Raw genomic sequence first — 15,211 nt, forward strand, 5'->3', positions numbered from 1 at the left:
GAGTGAAAAATCGATCCACTTGTACCCGTTCTACCCAACTCAGGATTTTGTAGACTTCAATCATATCTCCCCTCAGTTGTCTCATTTTTTGCATGTATCTAATTTACAGTTTTTATAGTATGCAGTTTTGAATCTGTATGAAAACCACCTTACTGCGGTATCTCTGTGTTCACTATCTTGCTAGTGAAGCACCCGTACCTTTGTTCAGCAGTAGCAGTCGTAGTAGAATCCATTTACTGAACATCAGGATATGCATCAAAACAGTGGTCTCCTTTTACAAAGGTGCGTTAGGGCCTTAACGCGCAGAATAGCACGTGTTAAATTGCCGCACGCACTAGCTGCTACTGCTTCCTCTTGAGCAGGTGATAGTTTTTTGGGTAGCGTGCGCTTTGGCACGCGCTAATCCGGTGTGTGCGCTGAAAACGCTAGCACTCCTTTGTAAAAGGAGCCCTAAATATTAGCACACGTTAACCACGTGTTACACGCTAACGCATGCATGTTAGTCTATGGACGCGTTAGCGGTTAGCATTCGCGTATATTTAGTGCGCGCTAAAACGCGTGGAGGGGCATAATCGAAAGGGACGTCTAAGTCCGTTTACGTCCATCTCGCAAGTCATCCAAAGTTAAAAAGAGTCTAAGACACATTTTTGAAAGATATGTCCCAACTTTTTTTTACTTTCAAAAATCGTCTAATTATACGTCCTGCCGATCTGATCGTCGAAGCCGCTACAGCGTCCATCTTTATACCACATTTCCATCCAACTTTCCGTCCAAGTCCAAAATGCCTAGAACAAGCCCTGTTGGACATGGGAGGGGTCTGCAAAGTAATGGACTGCACAGCCATGCATGCCACCTAAATAGTGGGGTAACTTACAGGGCACTGCTGTGAACTTCACAAAAAGGGTGCCATGGCTTCTCCTCCCTTATAGGTTACGGTGAACCCCCCCATACCACCTCCAGAATCCCCTAGACCCACTTATCTACCACCCCAATAGCCCTTATGGCTGCAGGAGCCACTTATATGCCAGTACAAAAGGGTTTTGGGGGTATATAGGGGAGTGCACATGTTTAAGTATCAATGCAGTGATTACAGGGGCTTATGGGCATGGGTCCTCCTCTCTATGGGTCCCTAACCCACCCCCAAGAAGACTTAAGCTGCCTCTGGGATGGACGACTAGGCTTTCCTATGCCAGGTGGCCAGGTGATGATGGTTGGAGGCTGAAATTTAAAGTTGTGAATAAAATTTTTATGGGGTGGAAGGGGTTGGTGATCACTGGGGTAGTGTGTGGGGGTCTGTGTTATGTGTTTTCAGTGCTTATCTATAGAATTTAGGTGGGTTTTTGTGACTTAGACCAATGGCCACTACTCGGACTGGAGGAGGGTCACAAGTGGGGTCCCGCAGGGCTCGGTGCTTGGGCCGCTGCTATTTAATATATTCATAAATAATCTAGAAACAGGGACGAAGTGTGAGATAAAATTTGGGGATGACACCAAACTATTTAGTGGAGCTCGGACTAAAGAGGACTGCGAAGAATTGCAAAGGGACTTGAACAAACTAGGGGAATGGGCGACGAGATGGCAGATGAAGTTCAACGTTGAGAAATGTAAAGTATTACATGTGGGAAACAGAAACCCGAGGTACAACTATTAGATGGGAGGGATGTTATTGAATGAGAGTACCCAAAAAAGGGACTTGGGGGTAATGGTGGACATGACAATCTTCACAGAGAATTATTGTAACAAATCTCTCTCTCTCTTTCTGTAAAGACCACAAAAAAAAACAATACCTTTTTTTGAAATTTCTCAACTCTCTTTATTTCTTGTTCCTAAAGTACCTATGGTTTCATCTGCTCCACAAGCTATCTTTCATACCTAAGGTGCTGAATTAGGATTGCTGTTATAAGGAAAGGGAATGGGACTTCTATATTGCCTTTTATGGTGAGCACTAAAATCAGTAATTTAGAGCGGTGCGGCGGCGCGCGCTACGCTCAATTGTCTGGGTGCGCCTTTGTCCCGGTGCGCTTTTGACCTGACACCATGGTTGCAAAATGGCCAATTTTAGGTGTCTATAAATGGGGGGTGGCAAAACTCAGGTACTTGACCTATAGCTTATCTTTTGAAATGCTGACAAATAAATTGCGGTATAACTTTAAACCTATAACTGAATGTTTATACAGTATATTAAGATTTTTTTCGCTTCATTAATATCTACCAAAGGCATAACAGCTAATTCCTCCTTACACCAATTTGGCAAACTACTTTCAGGGAAGATCAGGATAGTTAGAGAAACATTTATAGATTTCCTGGTGAATACTTATTGTTTATTCAAAATATTTGATTAAATGCTTATCCAACAGTATAAAGCGTTGTACAAAGTATTTAAAAATTACAGGAAGACAAACATGTCAGCTTTATAGAGTGGAGATTCTCATGGACATTTTCAGATGTGACACGGACAAGAGGTCATAGCCTGAAACTGAATGGCAGCAGGTTCAGGACAAATGTCAGGAAGTTCTGTTTCACACAACGAGTGGTGGGCGCTTGGAATGCTCTCCCGGAGGAGGTGGTGGCAGAGAATACTGTTCTGGGTTTCAAACGCAAGTTGGATGCACACCTTCTTGCAAATCATATTGAGGGATACGGGAAATCCGGGTCTCCAACAAGGAGCACCTAAATGGGCCTCCGCGTGTGCGGATCGCCGGACTAGATGGACCTTGGTCTGATCCGGTGAAGGCGTTTCTTATGTTCTTATGGACCTTATATATTTCTAACTAGAACTGAGCTAAGTATCCAAGTACAGTATAGTGTTTGGCGTGCAAGCAGTTTTTGGATGAAATTCAGCATATAACTTTATGAACTGTCACAGAGGACACGTTTCCTCAATTGAACGAATTATTAACTATATTTATGAACCTTATTTATGAACTATATCAATTGATTTTATTTAGATTTTGCACTTTACTATCAACTTTTACATGGACTGTTTTTTACATTCACAGGACGACGTATCATCCAAAACTCGGCAATTCGACTGATCTTTGGACTAAAAAAATGGGAACACATAACTCCCTACTACCAAAAACTCCTCTGGCTGCCTCTGGAAGCAAGAGTGCAATTCAAGTTTGCCTGTCTCTGTTTCAAATCAATTCTTGGTTCGGCCCCCTTATACTTGGTTCCCCGTTTTACCTTAGATTGTCCATCCAGACCCACTCGCAGAGCTCATCTCTTCAGCCATCCAACTCTAAAAGCCTGCCGTTACAAAAGACACCTGAACAGAACTCTAGCCTTCCAAGCAGGTCATCTAAACGATTGGCTGAGCAACATTATCTCGCGTTCCTCATCATACCTAAACTTCAGAAAATTATTAAAAACCAATTTATTTAACCGATTTGTAGCCTAAGACCCCTTACCCGACCCTTGCCCCCCAAGATCTCTTTTTTCTTACCTTCCTTCCCGCTCCTTACATTTGACCCCTTATATTGTACTTGTTCCATGCTTACATATATTAATTGTATCTGTATCTGCTGATTGTACCCATTCGCTGATTGTCCAGCCCTTCTTTATTGTAAACCGCCTCGAACTACTACGGCTTTGGCGGTATATAAGAAATAAAATTATTATTATTAATTATTATTACATGGTATTAAGATCAACTTGATATGTTTTTCACTATTTGCACTTGCACTTTCAATTTACTACTTAAAGCTTTTTAGAGATTTTTAGAGATTTACTTCTAGCACTTTATAACTTTTAGCACTTTATTTCATTACATAGAAACATAGAAATAGACGGCAGATAAAAGCCACGGCCCATCCAGTCTGCCCACCCCAATGACCCTCCCCTACCTGTCACTGTGAATAGATCCCACATGTCTATCCCATTTGGCCTTAAAATCAGGCACGCTGCTGGCCTCAATGACCTGAAGTGGAAGACTATTCCAGCGATCAACCACCCTTTCAGTGAAAAAGAATTTCCTGGTGTCACCGTGCAGTTTCCCGCCCCTGATTTTCCATGGATGCCCCCTTGTTGCCGTGGGACCCTTGAAAAAGAAGATATCTTCTTCGACCTCGATGCGGCCCGTGAGATACTTGAACGTCTCGATCATGTCTCCCCTCTCTCTGCGTTCCTCGAGTGAGTAGAGCTGTAACTTCTCCAGCCGCTCCTCGTACAGGAGGTCCTTGAGTCCTGAGGCCATCCGGGTGATCATTACGTCTTGGGAGATTATTTTATTTTTTGTTTTTTTCCCCTGGAGTAGATGTGTGCAAGAATTTAAAGCATATATTATTTGATCATATACCAAAGGGACAATATGATGTATGAGGCAGTTCTTATCTAGACTTATGTCTGGTGCTAGCCACTAATGAGTTACTGCCTGAGCCAATAATCTCTCGTGTGTAACCAGAAAGGCTCATACTGATATCCATTATTTTAATAAAAGGTTTTCATTCAAAATCTTTTTATTCTTCATAACATCTCCTCCAGGAGAATTATAGTGTTGGCCAATTTTCTTTTGGTAAATAGCTTTATAGACATACATGTACTAAATTGTTGGACAAACATGAACTAAACAGACAAACTCAGGCCATAAGAACAATAGAAGAAGGGGGCAGAATTCCAATTTGTTATAGTTAGAATACATAAAAGGAAAATACAACAGGAAATGGGAAAAAATTAAGAATTGGTGGAGTGGGAATGAGAAACAGTTAAAATTATCAAAGTAGATAGATAACTAATTATCAGTTATAGGCATCCTTAAAGGGCAAACTGCTCTTGAACTTCTGCATGTTTCGTTTGGCTCTTAAATATAGAGGAAGAGAGCTCCAGATCAAAGGAGCGATTACTGAAAAAAAAGGGTGCGACGAGAACCGATTATCTTCAGGGATGGGACATTAAGGGTATGCTGGGAGGCTGATCTTAAGGCTCTAGGGCAGGGGTCTCAAAGTCCCTCCTTGAGGGCCGCAATCCAATCGGGTTTTCAGGATTTCCCCAATGAATTTGCACGAGATCTAAGTGCATTCACAGCTTTCAATGCATATTCATTGGGGAAATCCTGAAAACCCGACTGGATTGCGGCCCTCAAGGAGGGACTTTGAGATCCCTGCTCTAGGGGGATCATAAGGGATCAAGAGTCTGTCCATGAATGCCAGAGCATTGGTTTGTAAAGTTTTAAAAGTCAGGAGGGCGATTTTATATGTTATCCTATGTAAAACTATTATTAATGATTTCTATAGCGCTACCAGACGCACGCAGCACTGCACGAGTGAAAAGAATAAGAAAACAGTCCCTGCTCGAAAGAGCTTACAATCTAAACAGCCAAGACAAACAAACAGGATGTCATGGATATAGTTAAGGGGAATGGTTAATCTGGAGGGCAGAGGGGAGTACAGGACAATCAAGCCATTGTGACATCACTGATGAGGTTGGCTCTTATTGGTGGAATGAGGCATTATGACATCACAATCTCAGCTCTGCTTCCCAAAAGACTGAAACTCTTCAAACTACTACTGCTATAATGAACTATTTCTATAGCGCTACCAGACGAACGCAGCGCTGTAGAGAGTCACAAAGAAGACAGTCCATGCTCGAAAGAGCTTACAATCTAAACAGCCAAGAGAAACAAAAAGGATGTCAGGGATACAGCTAAGGGGAACAGTTAGGAAGGAAGAAGGGATACCAGCTGACAGTAATTGGAATTAATTCTCTCCTGTCACCTCATAAGTATCTCAGATTTTCTGAGGAGTCTTCCCCAAAAAGTCTGCTGCTTAGATAGCTGCCCAGCTAATATGCCCAGCTCAGCGTGCAAGTTTTGCTTTGCTGAAAATTCTACAGTGGTACCTTGGATTACGAGCATAATCCGTTCCAGGAGCATGCTCGTAATCCAAAATGCTCGTATATCAAAGCAAGTTTCCCCATAGGAAGTAAGGAAAACTTGCTTTGATATGTTCCCACCCCAAACCTTGCCCCCCGAGGCCAGCAGCGCTGCTCCCCCCCCCCCACGAGAACCAGCATTGCTTCCCCCGAAGGCCCCCCCGCGAATGGGCACCCTCCCCCCGCAATCTGGCACCCTCCCGCCGTCATCGGGCACCCCCTGCCGCCACCGGCACCCCCCCGCTGCCACCTGAGATCCCCCAACCCACCCGAACCGTCTTCTTACTTACAGTGTAGCCTCCACATCAGCATCGCCGGCATCAGCACAGGAAGCAGATTTTCGGGCACAGAACATGCTGGTGCCGATGCGGAGGCTACACTGGAAGTAAGAAGAGGGTTCGGGTGGATTGGGGGATCTCAGGTGGCGGCGGGGGGGTGCCCGATGGCGGCGGGGGGTGCCTGATGGCGGCAGGGAGGGTGCCCGATGGTGGCGGGGGAGTGCCGGATCGCAGGGGGGAGGGTGCCGGTTCTCAGGGGGGGGGGCGCTCGTACAGCGAGGCAAGCTCGGTTTACGAGGCACCAAATTTGTGAATGTTTTTCTCGTCTTGTAAAACACTCGTAAACTGGTGCATTCGTAAACCGAGGTACCACTGTACTTTAAAACTGAGAGTTATCATTCAAGCAGCAATTTGGAGGTTCCTGCCGAAGGGGTGGTCCCAAAATCGAGCTCAGTAGAACCAGGAGCTGCAAATTCACTTATGATAACATTTCCGGCACAAGATAAGTTTTTTCATTTTTGTACTCTTAGCGGGTTGTCCAGCATAATTTACTTGTTTATATTATTATTTGAATGGGTTTGCATTTTACACTATTGTTATCACGCACCAGGAAGATCCTGTGATGGTGTGCTGCACTGAGCCTTGTGCTCTTGCATGAGTTAAGTATTGAACGCTTTGGCCCGGATTCTATAAACGGCGTCCCAATTGTAGGCAGCGGTAGGCATTCTACCGCTGTCTAACCAGCCAATCAGATGCACGTTTTGTTTGTTTTTTTAACTTCCTGATGCCGCCTACATTGGAGGTGCCTCTGGGAGCCTAGGAAAGTGTGCAAGCCCAAGGCTAGGCACGAGCGTGGTATAGCCCGGAAGTAGGCTTAGGCAGACCTTGGCGGCCGTGCGCGTCTCCCTAGGCCAGTTGGAGATACGTACAATGTAGGGCAGCAAAATGTGTAAATACGGCCGCTGAGCTTATTGCAAGGGATCTCCCTGCCGCAGTAAGTTTAGCGCCCGCAGCTGTGGCCACCGGTCCCTCCCCAAACAAATGCAGCAGGAAGGATGCCGTGATTGTATGGGGGGGTTCCGGAAGGAGGGATTGGGCATCCTTTCTGCCAGTAGTCTTTGCAGGAGGTGGGAACATATCGTGATAAGCTCAACGGAGACCCGATTCTCTAACCCGGTGTCTGTAACATGGATGTCAGTTAGAGAACTGGGTTCGCTTTAGGCGGGGCTTAGGCGCGATTCTGTATAGGATGCCCGTCGGCTTCTGAGACCAGGCGTCCTATACGGAATCCGGGCCTTTGTGTTTTTCTGACTTATGCATTCACACTGAAGACTTCCAAATCATCAAAATTATTTATTTATACTGATATAACTGTGTGAGTGGATTCTGTTTCTCTCTCAGTGCTCACTTGAAGAGCTATTATAGAATTTGATTTTGAGGTGGTCCTCTGGGTTTATCATTCTGATTCATGTAATATACTAGAGCAGTGGTCTCAAACTCGCGGCCGGCCAGGTACTATTTTGAGGCCCTCAGTATGTTTATTATAATCACAAAAGTAAAATAAAACAGCTTATTAATCATATGTCTCTTTAGCTATAAATGACAATATCATTATTAAGATTTAGCCAAAAGAAAAGATTTATAAACTATAAAGAGTTTTATCTCATGCAAAATTGTAATTTCTTTAATAAGACATTAACTATTTTTTCTTCGGCCCTTCAAGTACCTACAAATCCAAAATGTGGCCCTGCAAAGGGTTTGAGTTTGAGACCACTGTACTACAGCCTTCCACTATATCTATGTCAGGCCCCTTTGCACTACAACTTCAGGAAAATGTTAAAAACCTCTCTCTTTTCCGTGTAACTGTCTGACTGCTCCAATGCTCTTTTGAATCTTATTGTAATTGTAATGACTGAGCCCAAACCTTATTAACTGCAATGAATCCTTGTTGCCAATTGCAGGGTGTACGAAACTATATGGTATGGTACATAAATATGTAAGTTATATGTGGATTTTCAATGCAGAGCATATATATCTGCCACTGAAAAGACTTATAACAAACTGATAAGATATATATTTAAAGTTATACGGTTGGCGTGCCATTGAATATTGAGTTCTTTGTGATGTTTATGGATTTTTGGTCATCACACTGGACTGTTAGGAGGATGTAATTTATAAAGCTAAATAAATAAATAGACAGATAATCTCCCTGTGGTTTACAGAGCATACACACCAAAGCAAGTAATATTACATTCCTCTCTTTGCTTGGTGTTATCGAACCTGAAGAACACAATAGGTGACATTGAAAAGGATTTATGCAGTCAGCAGCTCCTTTGTTTTAAGTTTCCCATCTATGAAACACCAAACGTTTGGGTGAATAAGTCATTTTGGGTGATTTTATAACAAATGCCTGTGTGAGAAGGTAAAACAAATAAGTCACCGATTTTAAAAGGGTAACATAGGAGCCCGTGGGCCTTTTTAAAATAGGCTCCAGACCTAGCTCTTGTAATGCTCCAAGGATGAATCACACATTCCCCCCTGTTTACAACATTATCAATATTACAAATACAATCAATCAAACGCTTTCATTTAGAAAGAATAAAATGCTACCACAGGAAACTGGAAAGGAAGCAAAATTCCTATAATCAAAAGAATTGATACAGCAGCATAAGCAATCAAAGCAAACCACAGAACTCCCACGGCCAATGGATTACAAAGAAATGTATATTGGTACTAGATCATTGGTATGTGTCGCGTTAGGATAAAAACTTGTATTGAAAAACCTTGCATTATAACTATGGCAATTTGTAACCTGAAAACTGTATATTATGTATGTTTAACCTGTAACCCATTCTGAGCTCTTTGGGGAGAACGGGATAGAAAATGAAATAAATATATGGTTTTAAGAAGGTGGACAGTTTCCTGGAGGAAAAGTCCATAGTCTGTTATTGAGAAAGACATGGGAGAAGCCATTGCTTGCCTGGCATGGCATGTTTCTACTCCTTGGGTTTTAGCCAGGTACTATTGACCTTCATTAGCCGCCGTGAGAATGCGCTACTGGGCTTGATGAACCTTTGGATTGACCAAGTGAGACTATTCTTATGTTCTTACATGAGTCAAGTATAGGACAATCAAGCCATTGTAACATCACTGTTGAGGTTGGCTCTGAGGCACTGTGGAATGAGGCATTATGACATCACAATCTCAGCTCTGGAATGTTGCTCTCATTGGGGTTCCGGAATCTTGCTATTCTTTGAGATGCTGGAATGTTGCTACTCTTTGGGTTTTTGCCAGGTGCTAGTGACCTGGATTGGCCACCATGAGAACGGGCTACTGGGCTTGATGGACCATTGGTCTGACCCAGTATGACTGTTCTTATGCTCTTACATGTGCCAAGTATAAGACAATCAAGCCATTGTAACATCACTGATGAGGTTGGCTCTGAGGCACTGTGGAATGAGGCATTATGACATCACAATCTCAGCTCTGGAATGTTGCTCTCATTGGGGTTCCGGAATCTTGCTATTCTTTAAGATGCTGGAATGTTGCTACTCCTTGGGTTTTGGCCAGGTACTAGGGACCTGGACTGGCCGCTGTTGGAAGCAGGATACTGGGCTCGATGGACCATCGGTCTAACCCAGCATGACTATTCTTATGTTCTTTTAAGTGACCGTCTCTGGGAAAAGGTGATTAAAGTAACATCCCCCAGATTCTTGTCTTTAACCCCACTTTGTGCACTGAATGATTGATATTCTGCTTTCCTATCTACATATTGGCATTCCTTTTCTCACTTTATTGAATTCTTTTTTTAGATTATAAACTGTTTAGATCTCCCTGGTACAATAATTGTAGTATAGCAAATGTGAAATAAACCTAAACATAAAGAGATCCACAATATTGAGAAGGGTGATTTTCATGTCATAGGTCCATAAACAGAACTTAAGTAACTTTTTTTTCACATAAAAGGATGGGGTTGATTGTGGTATTAACGAATTAATTCATTAAAACCTCAATTTTTGTCTTCTGGTGACATTCCCAGAGATGATCACATGCCATGGGTTACCTTTTTCATGTGCCCTGTGGAATGCCCGCTCTATCTCCAACAAGCTCGCTTATGTCCACAATTTCTTTATCTCTCATTCTTTCTACCTGCTTGCACTAACTGAGATCTGACTCTGCCCTACGTCATGGATGTTACCTTCTCTCCCATATGCCTTGTCCAGTTGGTCAAGGAGCAAGGGTCGGGCTGTTACTTTCACCTTCATGTTGATTTCAACCTGTTCTCCCATCTCATTCTCACTGCTTCTCTTCCTTCAAAGTCCACTCCATTCTTATATTCACTCTTCTATCTCTCTGGCCATTTATCAACCCCTTGACAAATCTCTATCGTTTTTTCTCACTGACCTCGACTCCTGGCTCTCTCGAACTGCTCAATTGCTAACTTTTCCACCTTAGTTCTTTCCCTTTCTGACCATCATCTGATAACCTTCAGAACTCATCAACCCACACCCCAATCTCCACCAACCAATCTCCACCAATACATTCAGAAATCTTCAGGCTATTGACCTTTGTACACTCTCCACCACTGTCTCCCCCATCTCCTCTCAAACATTATGCTATGTAAGTCTGACAATGAGGCAGTTTCTTCCTATAATACTATTCTTTCCTCTGTTCTTGATACCCTCGCTTCTCCCATTTCACATTGTGTAAGGTGTGCCAAACCCCAGCCCTGGCTGACCACTACAATCTGTTACTTCTGTGCCCGATCTGTGGAACATCTTTGCCTGAAATCCCACACTCAACTGACTTCGTGCATTTCAAATTCAAGAGGGCCTGGGATAGGCACGTGGGATCTCTCAGAGAGAGAAAGATATAATGGTTACTGTGGATGGGCAGACTAGATGGGCCATTTGGCCCTTATCTGCCGTCATGTTTCTATGCTATCCTGTTTCCTTATGCTGCCCTTTTACTTACAAAAAAAAAGATTGCCACACCCACTTGATTAATTCTCATGGAGGATCTAACCTTGCTATCTCTTTGCCACACTCAACTCTCTATTCAAAGTGCCCTCGCATCCAACCCCCCCTACCCCCACCCCCACTTTCACTTTCTCCACAGACTAAGGCAGAGTACTTCTATGACAAGGTTCACAAGAACATAAGAATAGTCTTACTGGGTCACTAGTAGCCCTTTCTAATGGTGGCAAATCCAAGTCACTAGTACCTGTCCAAAACTCAAAGAGTAACAACAGTCCATGCTACCGATCCAGGGCAAGCAATGGCTTGCCCCAAATCTTTCTCAATAACAGACTATGGACTTTTCCTCCAGGAAATTGTCCAAACTTTGAGTTCTCAATCAAATCACCTGCACCTCTACCTTCTCTAATCCTCTGTCAACTCCTGCTGCCTTTTCTCAATTCTCTGAAATCACTGAAGAAGAAACTGCACATTTTCTTTCCTCTTCCAAACCCACTACTTGTTCTTCTGATGCCATCCTCACCCATCTACTTATCACCATCTCTCCTACTGTCATCCCCTCTATCTGCCTTATCCTCAACCTATCACTCTCCACTGGAGCCTTTGTGATGGAGGGTCCTCTGCTCTAACCCCTGCTGGAGAAGGAGCAGTAGGAGAATTAATACATCTACCCTTCACCGGGGCAAAGGTGAGAGGTGCTTCAGAGCGGAACAACATCCAATTTGGGGTATTAGAGAAGCCAGCAAATATTGACTTAGAAGCTTTATGGCAAGCCCTATCGGTTATGGACGCTAACCTCAAATTGTCATTTCCAACTTTGAGTACCGTCTATGGCAGTGGTTCCCAACCCTGTCCTGGAGGAACACCAGGCCAATTGGGTTTTCAGGCTAGCCCTAATGAATATACATGAAGCAAATTTGCATGCCTATCACTTCCATCATATGCAAATCTCTCTCATGCATATTCATTAGGGCTAGCCTGAAAACCCGATTGGCCTGGTGTTCCTCCAGGACAGGGTTGGGAATCACTGGTCTATGGGACTATCTTTTCTAAAGTTGAGCAACAGGGTTTGGCTCTAACATAGGTAAATGAAAGGTTGGAGAAACAGGAAGGAAAAAAATTTCTGAAATGAAAGCATTAGAATTTGAACTGGTGAAAGAAAGATCTTTTGTGGCAAGAAAAATGGAACTTTTGAAAACCAACTAAGAAAAAATAATTTGAGACTTTTAAATTTTCCTAAATGTCCTTTAATTTCACCAGTGGAGATGGTTAGAAAAGATTTGCCTCCTATAGTAAGGGTTAATTACCTTCAGATAAAGAAATCATTGGGGGCTTCAACCCCCAATGAAATTAATGCTGATAGAGAGGTGGATATGAATTTATCAACATTTTTGGAACGTTCACTTGAGGATATAACAGAGAAAATCCCTGCTGATAACCTTAGCTTTGGAAAGTGATAGGGAATATATATTGCGATTGTATTTCAGGCATATAAATGATCAGTTTTTGGGCTCTAATGTTCATATATTTCCAGATATGTCTCAGAGATCCCAAAGGTGGAGAAAGGAGTTCTTGGCATTAAAGCCAAGAGTCCTCACCTTGGGAGGAATTTTTTTTGTTAATGTTTCCTGTAAAATTCTTTATTACTTATCAGACTAAGGGGTCCTTTTATCAAGCTGCGGTAGGGGTTTAATACGCGTAATACCACCTGTTAAACCGCCTGCCGCGCTAGCTGCTAATGCCTGCATTGAGCAGGCATTAGTTTTTTAGCCGGCCGAGGGGGTTAGCGCGTGATGAAATGTCCGACGCACTAACCCCGCTAGCGCGCCTTGATAAAAGGACCCTTAAGAATTTTCTTTTCTTATTTTAGCCCAAACAGCTGTTAGACTTCTTAGAATCAAGAGAGGCTGGTACCCGTAACCAAGATGTGTAAATTGTCATAAACCAGCTGTAGCATTTGCTGAGCATTGCTGTTTTTCATTTAAATATTTAGATTTCCTATGTTTTAATTTTCTTGTTGATTTCTCTCGTAATATTGTGGACTAAATACTGGAGTTGTTATTTCCTCTTTTTTTTTGTTGTACTTTTATTTGAAATCATGGATCTGTTTCAAGTTGTATTATACTTGATTGTAAAGAAATAAGTAATCAATAAAGAATTTTTTTGTTAAAATCTTTATTGATTTTCAAACTTTGATAGTGCAATATAATTGGTAAATCATAAAATACTGCATAGAACGCACTAATAACTATACAATTATTACATTAAACAGTCATTTACTCCCATCCTCATCTTAATTATTAATACAATAAAACATATGATATGATTTCAATATTATAATTAAATAATTTAACTCCTCAAAGTACATTTCCCTCCCCCCTCCCACCCACCCACCCTGGATGTGTAAAGAAATCTAATGAAAAGATAAATTATTATTTTTTTTAAATGACGTGAATAAACATGTGGATAAAGATGAGTGGGTTGATGTAGTGTATCTAGATTTCCAGAAAGCTTTTGACAGAGTTCCTCTTGAGAGGCTCCTGAGAAAATTAAAGAGCCATGGGATAGGAAGCAATGTTCAATTGTGGATTAAGAATTGATTATCGAACTCAGGAAACAAAAGGTAGGGTTAAATGGCCATTTTTCTCAATGAAGGAGGGTACATAGTGGCGTGCCGCCGTGATCTGTATTGGAACCAGTGCTATTAAACTTATTTATAAATGATCAGAAACTGGAACTACGAGCGATGTGATTAAATTTGCAGATGACACAAAACTGTTCAAAGTTGTTACAATGCAGGTGGACTGTGAAAAACTCCAGGAAGACCTTAGGAAATTGGGCATCCAAAGGTGGACAAATGCAAAGTGATGCACATTGGGAAGAGTAATCCAAATCATAGATACCACATTCTAGGGTCCACCTTGGGGATCAGCACTCAAGAAAAAAATTTAGGTGTCATCGTGGACAATACTCTGAAAACTTCTGCCCAATGTGTGGCGGCGGCCATAAAAACAAACAAGATACTAGGAATTATTAGAAAAGGGATGGTTAACAAGACTAAGAATGTTATAATATTTTAATTATTAGATGTACACCGCCTTGACATTATTAGATGTATATTGATTTGGTTTCTTTTGTATGTCTATTGAATTTTCGAACTATAATTGTGCAACAAGTAATTCATATATATATATAATATTACAAGAAAAGCACAATCAACTTTTCAGACATTAATGTACAATTATATTTTCCCCCACCATCTGATATTCAAATAAAATAAAAACCTTCAAGAAACTATCCATAAATTCCCTGAATCAAATTCCAGTGCAACTCCCTTCTCCCTCCCCCTCCCACCCACCCTGGATGTACATTGATTTGGCGGTATAACAAGCTTTTAATAAACTTGAAACTTGATAATGCCTTTGTATCGCTCAATGGTGCAACCTCACCTGGAGTATTGCATTCACTTCTGGTGTCCTTTTCTCAAAAAAATATATAGCACTAGAAAAGGTTCAGAGAAGAGCGAGCAAGATGATAAAGAGGATGGAGCTCCTCTCATATGAGGAAAGACTAAAGGCTTCTCTTGCTTGGAAAAGAGACGACTAATAGGAGATATGATTGAAGTCTATAAAATCCCGACTGGCGTAGAACGGGTATAAAAACATAAAAATAGCCTTACTGGGTCAGACTAATGGTCCATCAAGCCCAGTAGCCCATTTGTTCTTAGGAATTTTTGAGTTTTCTTTTGTCTTGAATGCTGCTTTCTCCTGGCCACCCTAAAGAATCTGCCATCGTAGACAACCACCTAGGGCTCCTTTTACGAAGGTGCGCTAAGCGTTTTAGCGCACGCACTGGATTAGCGCGGGCCAGCTGAAAATCTACCGCCTGCTCAAAAGGAGGCGGTAGCGGCTAGCGCGTGGGGCGATTTAGCGTGCGCTATTCCGCGCGGTAAGGCCCTAACGCGCCTTCGTAAAAGGAGCCACCTAATCTACACCGTGGTTATACCAGCCCTGTCTTCCGGGGTCTCTTTCAGTAATCTTTCTATCGTGATAGCTTCACCTTAGCAATTTTCCTGCTGCCTAAATCACA

Source organism: Geotrypetes seraphini, chromosome 2 (genome assembly GCF_902459505.1).
Source record: "Geotrypetes seraphini chromosome 2, aGeoSer1.1, whole genome shotgun sequence".
NCBI classification, from domain to species: Eukaryota; Metazoa; Chordata; class Amphibia; order Gymnophiona; family Dermophiidae; genus Geotrypetes; species Geotrypetes seraphini.